At 41.9% G+C, this 14,116-nt stretch overlaps 1 protein-coding gene across 1 annotated transcript in view; it reads right to left on the bottom strand.

Annotated features, from left to right (window-relative positions):
* Positions 1-13,134, bottom strand: part of P2RY8 (P2Y receptor family member 8) — a 36,641-nt gene extending 23,507 nt beyond the window's left edge. Inside the window, exons 1-2 of the mRNA XM_076358448.1 lie at positions 13,110-13,134; positions 9,479-9,565 (exon numbers count right to left, since the gene is read on the bottom strand). The gene's annotated coding sequence lies outside the window, so the exon portion shown is untranslated. The remainder of the gene's footprint in view (positions 1-9,478; positions 9,566-13,109) is intronic.
* Between the last annotated feature and the right edge of the window lie 982 nt (positions 13,135-14,116).

The following is a 14,116-nucleotide window of genomic DNA, read 5'->3' as shown; positions in this document are numbered from 1 at the left end:
CCAAACCAGCAACAACAGTACTGTTCATATTTCCCAAATATCACTCAATGGGGATGTGGGAGATATAAATTCATTTCTCTCTTCAGAGTGATGAGATCTGAATCTACACCCCCCCACCAAGCAATAAGATTTTCTATTAGTCACCTCATATAAAACTTACAAATTACATTGAAACAGGAACTGCAGTTTGGATGTCTTCTCCTCTCAGGTACTGAACAAAACAGTCACTACAGTCACTACAGTCTTTTTTTCTTACCCTAGTCTGTAAAGCATGCTCTAAGCATCCACAGGAATAAAGGGCACATGGCACTGCCACCTTTCTTCTGGCTGTATCGCATGCAGGATCTACTCCAGTAAGTCTCCAATAAGTGCTTTGACTATTTATGGTATACTGGGTCCTCAAAACGGTACCGCGCAAGGAACAGTCCTTCCCCACTCCACAACTGTGGATCGTTTCAGGCCTTCAGTCTGAGTTGGGTATTAGGATATACGTGCTTCTGAGCACTCAGTGACTGGGCTTCATATTTTGATATGGGGCACCCTTAGAAAAAACTGAGCAGTTAAAGACCTCAGTCTTGAGTTTTAGCACTTACAGTGACGACAAGAGAGTATTTAGGCTCCTAAAGCCTTTTTTCAATGCTAGCATTAAGGTTGGACGTTGGAAATTCCACCTGTGAAGAAATCTTTTCTCCTTTAGTGTGAGGTTGGGGTGAATGCCAACAAATAGGTTAGGCACATGAACACGCAGAGGCCTGATGTTGGGCATATAATGTGAGCCACAAACGCACATTTGCCTTGCTCTGCCTTCTGGAATTGTGCCCCTTTTGCAGAATAATCTCCTTGGCTTGTGCAGCTAAATCATCCCTTGGTGAGTGTAGTCCCACCCTGGACGGATTGCCTGCAGTCTGTTGTAAGCCTCAGTGGCAGTCACGTAAAAGTACTTGCCTTTCCTGCTTTTGTGGCAGTCCCAATGGCTTTTCTCTAGGTCAAAAATCCTGGCAGGTATTCCATACTGTACTGCCACTCAATCAGCTAGCCAGTCCTCCCAGATCATGGTATGTCTGCAGACATTTTAACTTTTCCCTTGCCAAACTCCTTGAGAACAGATATCCTGTCCATATATCCTGTCCCAGCAGACTAGGAAAGGCATTCAGCAGAGAAAAGCTACCTGGCTCAACTCTGCATTTTTATAGCATTCTCCTAGACAGAGTAGTCTGGACATAAGGGACTTGGGGGGGGGTGGATGAGGGTGACTCTGGCAGGTAGGTATGGTGCCTTCACTGCAAATCACCAGGCCGAGCGCTGGGTTGTTTAGAGAAGGATGATGAGCCTCGGCTTACAGGGGTATAGGTATCTACTTGCTCTACCTCTTGCTGAGGTCCTTTACATATCCCTCCCCCCCCCCAGATGGGATGGGAGAAGAACAATATAAAGATCCTATACTTACACTGACTACATTTACCTACTAAGAGGGGCAATTACACACAGAGATACCTAGGAAGCTGTTTTCCCCACTTTAAGGCCAGACAAAAAGACCAGTAAAAAGAAAGCTGGGCTCATGGAGTTACAACGTGGGGCAGGTTGGCCTCAGAGCGGAGACTAACCTAATGCTTTTTTAACAGAACTAGGCTCACGGGACATACGTGGAATAGTTTACACACACCTCCCAGCCCCAGCACGAGACCTCAGCTATCTCTTGCGACATCCTGTCATTGCTGGTATGACTAACTCGTACCAGTGGGTATGTGGATGCATCACTGTGAAGGACAGGGTTTGAGGAAAGTAGCAGATGATCAGGTTATTTTTCGTGTTGTGTGGTGGCAGATTGCAAGCAATCCTGATCATTCCGATGCAGTGTGTGATGTAGGCTTGTCACAATAAAACAGTATTAGAAGGATGAATGAGAAGACCATAAGATTCTCGGTGGTAAAAGCCTGACAAAACCCCACTCCTACCAAACTGTTGTCACCTCTTCAACCCCGTCTTGCTTTTCGGATGAGAAGCTACCTGAAAATTTGCTTGGCTTTCATAATCCCAGTTGGTTGTGAAGATGCATAGATCAACTTATTCATAGACTATAAACAAAGAACAAAAGCACGAGTATCTAAGAGATTGTATATTAAAGAGTTAAGAGGAAGGGAGGAGAAATAAGGAAGTAGTGGTTGAAACAATCTGCTCTTAACCATACAAAAAGTTAAAAAAGACTTGATAACATTTTAAACAGTGTATAAACAACACAGAAGAACCCTAAACTAGGTGTGTTTTTTCTGGGGGGTTTAGAACTAGTGGAAACTATAGTGAGAACTTTGGAAATGGAAACTCTGCACTTTTAGCCAAAGAACAAGCACAGGTTTCTCACCCATCCAGACTGAAACATGAAGTGAAGCGACTATTTCTAATAATGAGAAGAGAGGTTGGTTTCCAAACCCTTCCAGTGTAGGGTGGCACCATTTTTTCTACCCAGTTATTTAATTTGAGATCTATTAGATCAAAAGCATATAAAACAGAGGAAGTGCAGTAAAGTACTTTACCTTGGGGTTTGCCACTAAGGACAGCTGGACTGTCAGTGTCAAAAAGACAAATACAAACTGATTTGCAAAGAACATTTACATACTCTATAATTCTGATCTAAGAATGCTATGCTGGCTTTTTAAAAAATTATACTGTATTTGGCTGTCTCTCCACTGGAGAAATACTCTTGTCATTTGTCATCACTGACAGTAGTGATTCAGCAGCAGTATAATCTTTGTAGCCCTAACATAGAAAAAAAGTTGGAAAGCTAAAGTCACTGTGTCTTGCAGATGTGTGTTCAAAAAAGTGCTGTCATTTGCAATTGTCTGTGTGTAGGGCATTGCCAAAATCTACAGCACCGTATTTCACCAGTGTGAGTGGTCATGGAAAAGGACTTAGATTAGGGATGGTTTAGGATTAATTTATTTCATAAGTGAAATAAATGTGAATAAAATTAATATAAAATAAATGAATAGATATAGTTGGAAATATTTCGTCTTGATCTTCAGAGCTATTTAGTAGTTTGATTGCTGCAAGCTTAACTTTCTGCTTTTATACAATCCCATTTAACACTTGTGCATGAAGCAATAAGACAGCACGTAACAGTTTGTAAGATTTTTATTTACCAGCATCACTGCACGTTGTCTATTTTCACTGCCTTTGATGTGTACACATCAAGAGAATTAAGCTCCAGCTCAGATCTCGAAAAAGGAAATAAGCACCCACAAGGGAGTCTCTACAGCACGTTTCTCCTCCGGAGGAGGAGAGCATTGAGGCATTAATGTTGACACAGAAAGTGCAGACTGAATCTTTTTCAGGGGAGGCTTGGATGTTTGTCTTCTTTCCAGAAGAAAGTAAAAGGGCACAACGGCACTGGGCTGCAGAAATGGAAGGCGAGGGCCAGGACTCTGTGGACCACCATGGGGATAACATGCACCGAGATGCTGGGCCAGGCAATGCTTTCTATGAGCCAGTACATAAATACTGTTCATGGAAACAGCATAGGCTGCTTGGACTTAAAAATGAAAGACTCTGTTTTTTCAGTATACCTTCTTACCTGATAAATGAGGTTTGTGGGTGGGCATGTGGCCTCATCTGTAGGGGAAAGATGTGATGTGGGAGAATCCAGACGGGGATGTGGGAGTCCTGGTGACTGTCAGCCAGAGCAAGCATCAAACACTTCCACTTGTTCACTTTATCGTTAATTTAGAAGCAAGAATATAAAGAAAAAACAAACAACTACTGAGCTCAGCTGCTGTTCAGCTTTGTTTGAAAAGGATCTTTGGTCTATATTCACAGGTCTGTATTTCCCCTTTCTCCCTTGATAAATGTGAATGTGTTGGTTAATTCCAGCCAAATTTGATAAAGGGTGTAGGTCCCAAGATTAACTAAGTTTCTGTGCATTGCATAAAAATATTTGGCCAATTGGATGAAAGCCTGCAATTCAGACATTTATAATTCCACCTAATGTTTTTTTGTTCCTTTCCCTGATTTCTGCAACTGCATATGGTTTTCTGTGTGTCATGGCCATAATAACTCAGGAGAAGGTTGTAGACATGTGCAATGACAATAATGACAATCTTCACTACACAGTAATCTACCATAAGTCACAGAATTGTAGGAAGAAAATAGGCTAGTGTTTTCTACTCCCCACAGAGCCACTGGAGAGCTTGTTGGTGTTATCTCCCCTTTTGGGAGAGTGTCACTGTGAGTCTCATGCTAACTGCTCAAAATGCCTCTCACCCATCCCTTTTTCAGCCTGGGATCAAAGCAATAAAATTGTAGCTCAGAATAAATGGCAGAGTATTTCATGTGGTAACAAAAACCGGTCTGCAAATCCTGCACCAAATCCTGCGTGACTTAACACATGACAGACCCAATTTATGAATGGGCCAAGACCCAGCGAATACATTTATCTTCCATTGAAGGCACCAGGAAGCGAGAGCATTTAGCATTCGGCTCTCTTGGGCCCACAGCTGGACACAAAATTATCTTTGATATAGAAGCGTGACATTATTTCTAACGCCTGGCACACTTTGAATTTCTGGCCGGTCCTTTGTGAACAAACCCCTACTTATTCATTTCTTTTTTTCAGATTTACTAGAAAAGTTTAAGATTATGATATATGGAAGGTAAGAACTTTTTCCTTTGCTGAGACAGGTGGGGGTAGAGGAGCATTTACAGCTCCTGTAGCATGTTAGTCTGAACCATGAAATTGTTGGCAATGGCAAGCTTCAACACTACGTTTTATTTCAAATATGAGGAAGTCAAATCCCCAGGTGCCCCCATGCTCTTTAGAAGTAGGCAAAGATGTTTATGACCACCTATTTTTCCTTCTACACTCATGACTACACTAGTCCCAGAGACAAGTTAGAGCAGCCAGAAGAGTAGGCACAACCAAAGGAGCTGATATTTCTGTAGTACAATTTGTCTCTCTCTGCCGTCCTACCACTAACTGGCATAGGAATAATCTTTCCACGTGCTGGTGTTCCCCGTATAACAAAGTGATCCCCAGGCACTGCTGTGAGAGACTGCAAAGTTCATTTTTGCAGTACTGCAGCAGCAAAAACTAGGAGGTGCTGAGAATCCACCCTACTCTGTGTAAACATTTTAAAGCCGAGGGTAGACCAACCATCTATGTTATTGATATCCAGATCAGTTATGATCTCTGCCTCTCTCATGTGGGGGTAATCATGTACTCATGTAAGACAGCCCAGTAACATTAGAAGGAATAAACATGTGAGTCGAGCAAACCTATATACAGCCTACTATAACATGTAAAACTGTGCCATGTCCGGTTAGTTTCTCTGAGAAGTGTTGTTGATGGAAAACTTTTCATTTAAAAATCTGAAAAAAAGCTTTCACAAGTAGATATGATTTAAAATCTCAAACATTTAACATACACTGAACCTGAAACATCTCAGTGATGAGTTTGTGAGGCTATTTTATCCACCAAGACCAGATTTTAAGGTTATGTATCTACACAGCAGAGAATTGCTGAGATCATGAAAGCCAGACACCTAGCAGGAAACTTCATTCTTCATCCTCTTAGAGGTGTTAACAATATCTTTATGCCCCGTGGGGGAAATGTGTGACTAAGAATGCATGTCTTCATGTGAAAGAGTGGGTTCCAGATATTTTCTTTGACAAGCATGTACAGATTTAGGTCACAAATTGGGCTGATAAAGAGGTGCTATATGCAACATGCAAAGCAGTGTTTAGTTCAGCTTAAGGGCTTGATCTTGCTCCTGCTTAACTCAGTCTCACATTCTTGTACTAGCAGCCAACTTCTGTTAGCTGCACTCATGGATAAGCTGCAAACTTTTTGACTAACTATGTACTTCTAATGACCACAACAGCTCTGATCAGTGCACTGATTATTTAAGCACTGTGTCACTGACATCATAAGCTTTGCAGAGACCTGGGATTGAGGGGAGGGGAAGGTGTCCCTTATGAAAATGTCTTGTCTTTTCCTTCCTTGTCGAAATACTCACAATGCTCATATACCTCAGGAAGGTTACTGCTCTAGCAGCCTGGACAAATAAACAGCTGAAGAGCCTGGGAGCCAGAACTTCATCAGCAGGTTCCCCTGGTTGCTTTGCAGTTTAATGATCCTACTAGTGAAAAGCTGGAAGTCAACAAGCTGAAGAGAGCCAATCAATCCAGCTGCCAAGAAACTTTACAAGTCAGCTGGCTGGAAAATGGACAAGTTTAAGCCTGCCCGTTTCCATTTGATCTTTGTTGGAACCAATGCCTGCCCAGCAATTTTCCAAAGGCAAAATACCCCATCAGAAAGATTTAGACTTTTTTCTCCTCATTGTTCAATGACTGACACTATGCCCCATGTACAGTGCACTGTTCAAACTCTTGTCCTTAATACCAAATAAATAATTTGTGGGCATTTTTGTGGCATCCAGTGTTGTAGCATCAAAGTGCTTCAAAAAGACCCGCAAATTTCTTCTTTGCAGCCTTCCTCTAATCTGAAGATTATTTAAACCCATATTACAAACAGGAAAGTGTGGAATGGAGGCCCTGAGTTGCCAAGGACCTGATTTCTAAGAGCATTTGGCATTACATACAATATTACTGTTTCAAAGCCACATTTCTATTGACTATATCTGGATCTGTGAGTACTCAATACTTCTGCAAGTCAGACCCAGGTGTCTTTTAATAAGCATTTGAAAATGAGGAACTCAGAATTGGTGCCTACTTCTGAAAGCTTAACCCCTTGAAGCCAGATGTGAAACAGGATTTCAGGCTCGGTAAGATGAGCATCACATGGGTGGAAGGATTAAGGCACCAATGAAGACTTAGGCATCTCAGAATGGGATCTGAAATAGTCCACAAAATGATGAGGAACAGTGTGAAGTCAGCACTCTTCACATGCCACACACATAGGTCATCTGAAGGAGACTATGCATGAACATTGGAAACATGAAAACTTGGAAAAAAAAGTCTTAGTGAGTCTTTCAGAACATCCTCTCTCTCGCAGCAAAACTACTGGGAGACCTGAGCCTTGATCCTCTTTGTGAAGGTTCTTTTTATGAAAATTCCCCATTGCCTTTTCTTTCTGGGGACTGAATATGATTTGCTACAATCTTTTAAGATGGTTGATAGAAGAGAAACACTTCCCTTCCCTGTCTAAATGGTAGAGTAGCGGTTAAGGTCAGGAAATAGATGCTTCAGGTTGCCTCCCAAGTCTGACCATGGGACTTATTATCTGAGCAGGAGATTGTTCTAACCACAGAGCTGTTGGGTACTGCCCATATTTCACATCAAAGATGCGCAATAAGAAATTATAGATATGAAAACTCAGGGAAAGATGAAAACGCCATGCAGGAGGGCAAGAGATTCTCTAGCCTAGTGACGGGGCAGTCACCAACTGTAAGGTAGTGGACATGGCCTTGTATCTACTCTTTAGATTGGCCTTTGGGGTTATCCAGTGACTACTTAATGTGAAATAGTGTCTTTGAAGATGAGACCAGAGGTGAGGTCTTTTGCCTTCTAGCTCAATGATATTTCAGGCATCTGTTCCTCTTTTGTCCAATGACCACTGCTTGCTCTTCCAGCTTCAACTGGCCAGGTGCAAATCAGCCCAGACTGTGGTATCTAGCATACTATCTAGATAGCAAGGAAGGAGGTGGATAAAGCTTTAAATACTTTCCAAAGAGACTGTTGAACATACATGCTCTTTCTCCTAGGAGAGTGCTCTAGAGGAGGAGTTACACTACTTCCTACTCTTTGACTGTGTTTGAAAAGGAAGTACTTTTATTTCTAAAGAAGAAATATAGTCTTACTGATGTGCTTTAAGCCTGCTCCTTACTGGCACTAGGCCAGCTCTCTCAGTCCTGTCAAAATCTAATTGCTCTATAATTGCAAATGGATATCTGCTCTATACTTGTCCTTAAGTATCTTAAGTACTGCTATCTTAAGTACTTCTATCTTATATTATGAGAAGCAACTACTAGGGTATAATTCCCCAGTAGTCAGAGGCTGTATGAGAATTGTCCTCATTTGGAGCTGAAGCTCTGAAGTTCTACCCCAGCTCCATTTCAGGCATTTCTCATGTATCCTTTTCTTATGGAGGTGCCCTTTTCTCAGCATCACACAAGACTTCCAGGCAGAATCAGTGGCGGGATCTCATTTGTCAGGACATCACCCAGTCACTAAAATCACAAGGCTACTTTGCCTTTTCCTGTAGTCCTACCTCTCAGTCAGCATGTGTCCTCCAGCAGCAAGTAGATGAGACTGATTAAGGAGACAGGCAACAGTCTCCCTCTGAATGGGCTGTTGGTTGATTTTTTTTGTGCTGAAGTATTCTTCTGTAATATTTGCACTTAGGGGACTGAGGACTATACCACATGCACAAGGGAGATGTTACTACATGAAGGGTATGTCAATATTAGTAAATTAAATGCTGTCAGAACCTGGGCTCAGGCCATGAAATTCAATTCCTTGGTCTGTTATAGTTATGGCACCGGTTTTTTTCACACCAGCTAATGCTCCCTCAAACAACCCTGGGCCCCACACAACCATCTTTTGTAGTTTAGGAGTTATCACAGACCAAAGACCATTCCCAAAAAGGAGTTTGGATGTAGCCATCATGTTTCAGAGGCTGAGAAGAGTTATTACAGATGCATCAAATAAGCTAAAGACCAGGGTATGACTGGTCCCAGCAAATGGATGTAGTGCAAAACTACTGTTGGGTAAAAACGTATTTTCTGTCTAGACCACTAGAGGGTGCAGACAATCATACTTTCCCTTGAAGATTTATTTTTAGGTTGCTGAGACCTGGATATTTCAGGTTTTTCTCCAGAGTATTTGAGGAAAAGAGCTGAAAGGATCACTCCTTGCTGTCCTCTGCAAACCCACTGACGTCATCTGTAGCATATAACCCTGTCTTTCTCCCATTAACCGCTGTCCAGACACCGCCCTCTGTCCTCGTCTACCTTGATTTCGTGCTACCCATTTTCCTCTTCTCTTTTATTTTCTTTCCCTCACCATTTCTGTTCCTGCTTATCCACAGTTTCCTACCCTAACTCTCACCACCCCCTGTGTTCCAGGAGGATTTCCCTTTGATCCCCACACTGCTTGACTGTCACAAGGTGAAGTAACAAAAGTACGAAAGGCTTATTCTCCCAGTCTTCAGCTGCTGAACCATTGTAGACCAGAAGTGGGGTCTACTCAGTGTACCCAGGATCCTGGGAGAACAGGATTTCAATTGGGCATGATTGAGAGTCTCAAAGACAGATCATATTTTTGAGAAGTTGTGGGGGAAAAAAAAAAGAAAGAAAAAGTCTTTACAAGATAATTCCTTTCTTTGTGCTTACTCACCTACTCAAAGCAGAGGCTTGTGTTCCTGAATATTCCCTTATTGCCTCAGCAATTGCCTCATACTAAACTCTGTATGTAACATCCTGCCAAAGAAAATGCAAAACTTTTCATCTTAAATGTTGATCAGACTTACAGGCAGCTCCCTAAGGAATTTGTCTCGCCGTGGTCACCGCTGACGTTTCCGTGCTGCAGCAGATCAGATTTCCTCTCTGAGTAAGAGCTGCAGAAAGGACCAAAGAAAAAATCTTTTAAGAATCGGTTGTTACCAAAAAAAAATTTTTAAAAGAAGCACATCTAAAGATAATGCCGAACAGTGACAAGCATTGATAACACTCCCTTTCATAGCTTCAAAACACAGTTCATTAGCTGTAAAATGTACCTGTGCAGGATTACTAAAGATGCATTATATCCACATCTGAAGATGAAGAGAAGATAAAAGCGCACATACTTTTTGGTGACTTGGTATTTTCCCTTCTTATTTTGACAGATCTGAATCAGATGCAGTGTATATGGTAGTAAGTAACCCTAGCTGCTTCATCATGACCGTACCGGTGCGTAATTTCTGTTGTTATTTCAAGACTTAATCAGCAGTTGGGAGAGCGAGGATGTGAGGGTAAAATTATTTTCAATTCACCAGCTGCTGAGCCCGAATTCCTCATGCAGCAGTGTGAAAATGTGACAAAAATGTACAGCTCTTGATGAACAAGCTTATAAATGCCTTGCCCCAGCCCGAACAACTCTTGGGCCCTCATCAGTCTGTGCGCAAAAAGGCAGAATCTCTCTGTTATGATATCAACGAGAGCTAAAATCCAGCATTTAAAAAAGTTGAGCTGATGCATGAATCATGTAGAGATATCTCCCTCTCTTTCTCTGTCTGAATACTTAGCTTTAGTTAAATACTCAACAACACTGAAAAATAAGACTACCGATGGAAAATTTCAGTAAGGACGGAAGGCTTCCGATCAAAAATATATGAAAAGACACCAGATCAAACTGACATTGCCAGATTCAAAGGGTGTACAAAATGAACCCTGTGGGATATTTCTTATTGATTAGCACCTACATTTAGACAAAAATTGGATTATATTACCCATTTTAAACCTATTTTAAAATAACAACACTAACTCTGAGGCTAGGAGTCCCTCTCAGGTTTCCTGCGTATAAATAGTAAGCCCAAGAGGAACACCAACTTGACCTTCCCATTTGAGAGCTGGCAGTAAGAGTAAACAAGCCTGAACAACAGTCCCAAAGACATTTACTTATAAAATGAGCTCATTTCATCCAGGATTTTTTGAGGCAGTAGTCAAGGGCCAAATGCTCCCACTTCTACAAAGTCATTTTTCAGAGGAGAGCTCCATTTTCAAGCTCATTTTGCATGCTGTGAGAAACATGAGAACAGTGTCAATAAATATGCCTGATACAAAAAAAAATACTTCTGTCCATTTGGAGGCTTTGCAAACATTAGTTGTCAGTGGTGAAGCCCCCTGGACTTCTGCTTCAAAACAATTTCTTATCTGGAAACTATGCAAATATGAAGTAAAGTTGTTAGGCGGCAATATGTGTGCAAAACAACACCACATCTTTTAAACACATTGAGAAATAGTCTTTCTGTCTCTTCATTTTTGAGCAGGACAGAGGCAGCCCATCACAGGATAACTTCTTGAGGCTGCATTGTGGGCTGCTGGGTTTCTCCTCTCCAGCCACTTGACCAGAACACAGCAGTTACTGGGGGAGACCACATTTACCATACAAGGAATGGCTTTTCTAGGGTTTGTTTCTTTTCCATCCTATTATGCCGCTACATATAACGTACGCCTCACTCTGACAGAGAGCAGAGGAGTACACCCTTTTCCCACACCAAATATACTCATGCTGAAAGAAAGCACTGAGAGCAAACATTTACAATCACCTAAGCTGTCCTTTTCTGCACTTACAGTCATCAGCGAGAGCAAAATGTCTGCACAGGCAGATGCATCTGAGTTGAACCCAAACCCACCCTGAAAGACAGAATTTGAATACACATTTTCAATAAATGTACCTGAAGGGACGCTAAAAACTGAAGGCAGAAGCAGTGGGTAAGCTGCTGGTTGGCGACCAGGGGAGGCCTCGGTTCAGTTTGCTCTTCCCACACAAAGCTGCTGAGTACTTTTCCTTGAGCTGTGCCTATGCAGTAACTGGGAAATGTGACTGCAGGATGGGTAGGCACACCTCAGCCAGCTTTCATCTAGCAAGCTGTAGCATAGGCTGCAAGTATTTAGCAGCTAAGGCCGTACAGAGCTGTAAGGAACAGCAAATTGCCTAGCATCGATACTCAAACTGAGAAGACTAAGGCTGATGCAAATGCTTCTACCCATGCCATAGCCTCTTCCCTAGCAGAATGGTGACATGCTCTCTGGCTGCGTCTAAACTGATGTATGGCTGTTTACAAGGGAAGACCTGGGATTCTTGATCAGATCACCTGCACTGGGGAGCTGCGAAAACCAGGGCACAAGTCTGGTGTCAACTGGGATTTGTCCGAGTCCCCCATCTGTAGATGACAGTGACAAAACTTCTGTGGCTCATAGAGTCTTTTAAGGGTGAAATTCATCACAGAGGTCCAAGTGCTACAGTCGTACCAATCTCACAAGTAAGGTGGAGGTAATTTAGGAACGAAGTCCAAACATTGACGGGACTAACGTGTCTGAATCAAATGAATGTTTTTGAAAACCCTAGCTAGATTCTCCCGACCACTATGTATAAAATCCAGAAAGCTTTTATACCAAACACTGAGCACAGTCAAGGAGCCAATGTCCAAACATTAAAACTGATTACAAGCAAAGACTTAAAAAAAAGCAAGTACCAAAAACCTGAATCTCCAGTGTATGACTTCACCCAGGGATCCTCACAGCACGTACAATTTCACTTTCTGTAGGGCGACCTGGTGACAGCACATTATTACAATAACTGCCCTACAGATGGCTATTTTATGCTTGTTTCTGAACTATTAAAAAAACCTTCACGCAAATAGTCTCTCTCCCTGTCTATTAAGAGACAACAAATGCAGTATGCAAGAGTGCACTGTGTTAATGAGACTTCCTTCTGGTGCCTGTCTGTCTGAGTTCAGTTTTATGCATCAAAAGACCCCGATGAAATTATATCGTTTTATGATATGGTTCCACAGTCACTTCTGTGTGTATGTTTGGTTGCTACAAACCTCAGGAACAGTCTCAGGATGACTACAATATATGACTCTGCGATAGCTAAAGGTAGATATCAGGTCCAGATTTACAAATAAAACTGGTCCAAAATTATCTGGGTTTTTTTCCTCCCCCAATATGTAGAAGCTCATTCTTCCGCCTTTTAAAAATACTGTTAAAGACATGCTATGATTTTTACTACTTTCCTTACTAAAGCAAACTGTACACCTAAGAACCTCTTATTTTGATAGTGGTTTGTGCAGAGTGAACTCCTTAAAACTGGTGGTAAGAGTTTCCTTTCTTTTTTACTGCAGTATTTGCTGTAATAATTCTGACTTCTGACTATGTGTAACATAACTTCTTCATTATCATTGCTCTATTATTAACCCATACAGTTCTTTCTTTATTTCTACAGCTCACAGTCATCTGGCACAAAGACACACATGTACTTCTTGGATTGCAATGAACTTTGTTCTCCCTTCAGATGCAAATAATAGGAGGGAGAACAGATCAGTCTTGACTGAGTTTGACTCCACTGAAAAACAATTTTGAATAAACAATCAAGAAGTGAAAAGCTGTACTCCTTACCTGGTCTGGGATGTACAGTGCACCTTGAAAGCCTCTTAAATGACAGAGAAGAATTAGAAATAGTTGAAAGTTTGTACTCATCCAACCACAGGGCTCAGGAAATGACCATGTATTTTGCAACGATTAACTCCTTCCTCACTTCTAATGTCTTCGCTTTTTCAAGTACAGTAAAAAAATCCATCTTACCCTTTCACTGCAGTTTGGTAACTAATGCCATGCCCTACACATGATTTCTGTTTCACACTGAGAATATGCAGGTGGCCAGAGGAGATGACTCTGATCACCTCCATGGAAGAGAGAATTTGCAGTGTCTTCTGCATAACTGTGACCAAGTACATTTTACTGTTGTGTGAAGCTTATGTGATGAAGTTTAGAAGTGACTAAGTAATGGCTTGAGCACCTAACTCTCATTTTTAGACGAGGCTTAGAGCTATATTCTCAACATGACTTCAGTGTTGCGGTGCCCAACAAAGCAAGAAAAAAAAAGTTATTTAAAAGAGCAGCATCCATTGCAGTCTGGACAGGCATTTGATGTACATATGGTGTATGATACTTTTATGTACAGGGGTCTCTAGGTGAAAGTCAGGCATGCTGGAACATCAGGAGTTAGGTCCTCTGTGCATAAAAATCCTTCTGCCCCTAAAAGCCTGTTTCCCTTGGCTGAACGTACCTGTTCGACTGAAAGGCATTTCTGAGCCTGAGCACTTTATAAAACCATTAGCCTGAAAGCTAGTAAAGGCCAGCTCCACACAAGAGCACATGCAGGAGCACAGGCTGCCTTTGGGGAGCGGGCACCTCCACGCTGAACCCAAGGCGGCACCCAGGCTCTCTGCGTGCAGGTGCAGGGGGGATCGGCACCCCAAAGTGGATTCCCCCCACCAAAACAGCAGGCTGAGAAAGAAAGCACTTCCAACAATGCAGACTGTAACACTGAAGACAGACCTGTGTTTTGCATCCTTCTCCTTTTTTTATGATTTAGAAAACAAGCCCTGGACATATGTGCATAC

The sequence above is a fragment of the Aptenodytes patagonicus genome, chromosome 1 (assembly GCF_965638725.1).
Source record: "Aptenodytes patagonicus chromosome 1, bAptPat1.pri.cur, whole genome shotgun sequence".
Lineage (NCBI taxonomy): Eukaryota > Metazoa > Chordata > Aves > Sphenisciformes > Spheniscidae > Aptenodytes > Aptenodytes patagonicus.
The sequence above is the reverse complement of the archived record's forward strand: the minus strand, read 5'-3'. Positions and strand labels throughout refer to the sequence as shown.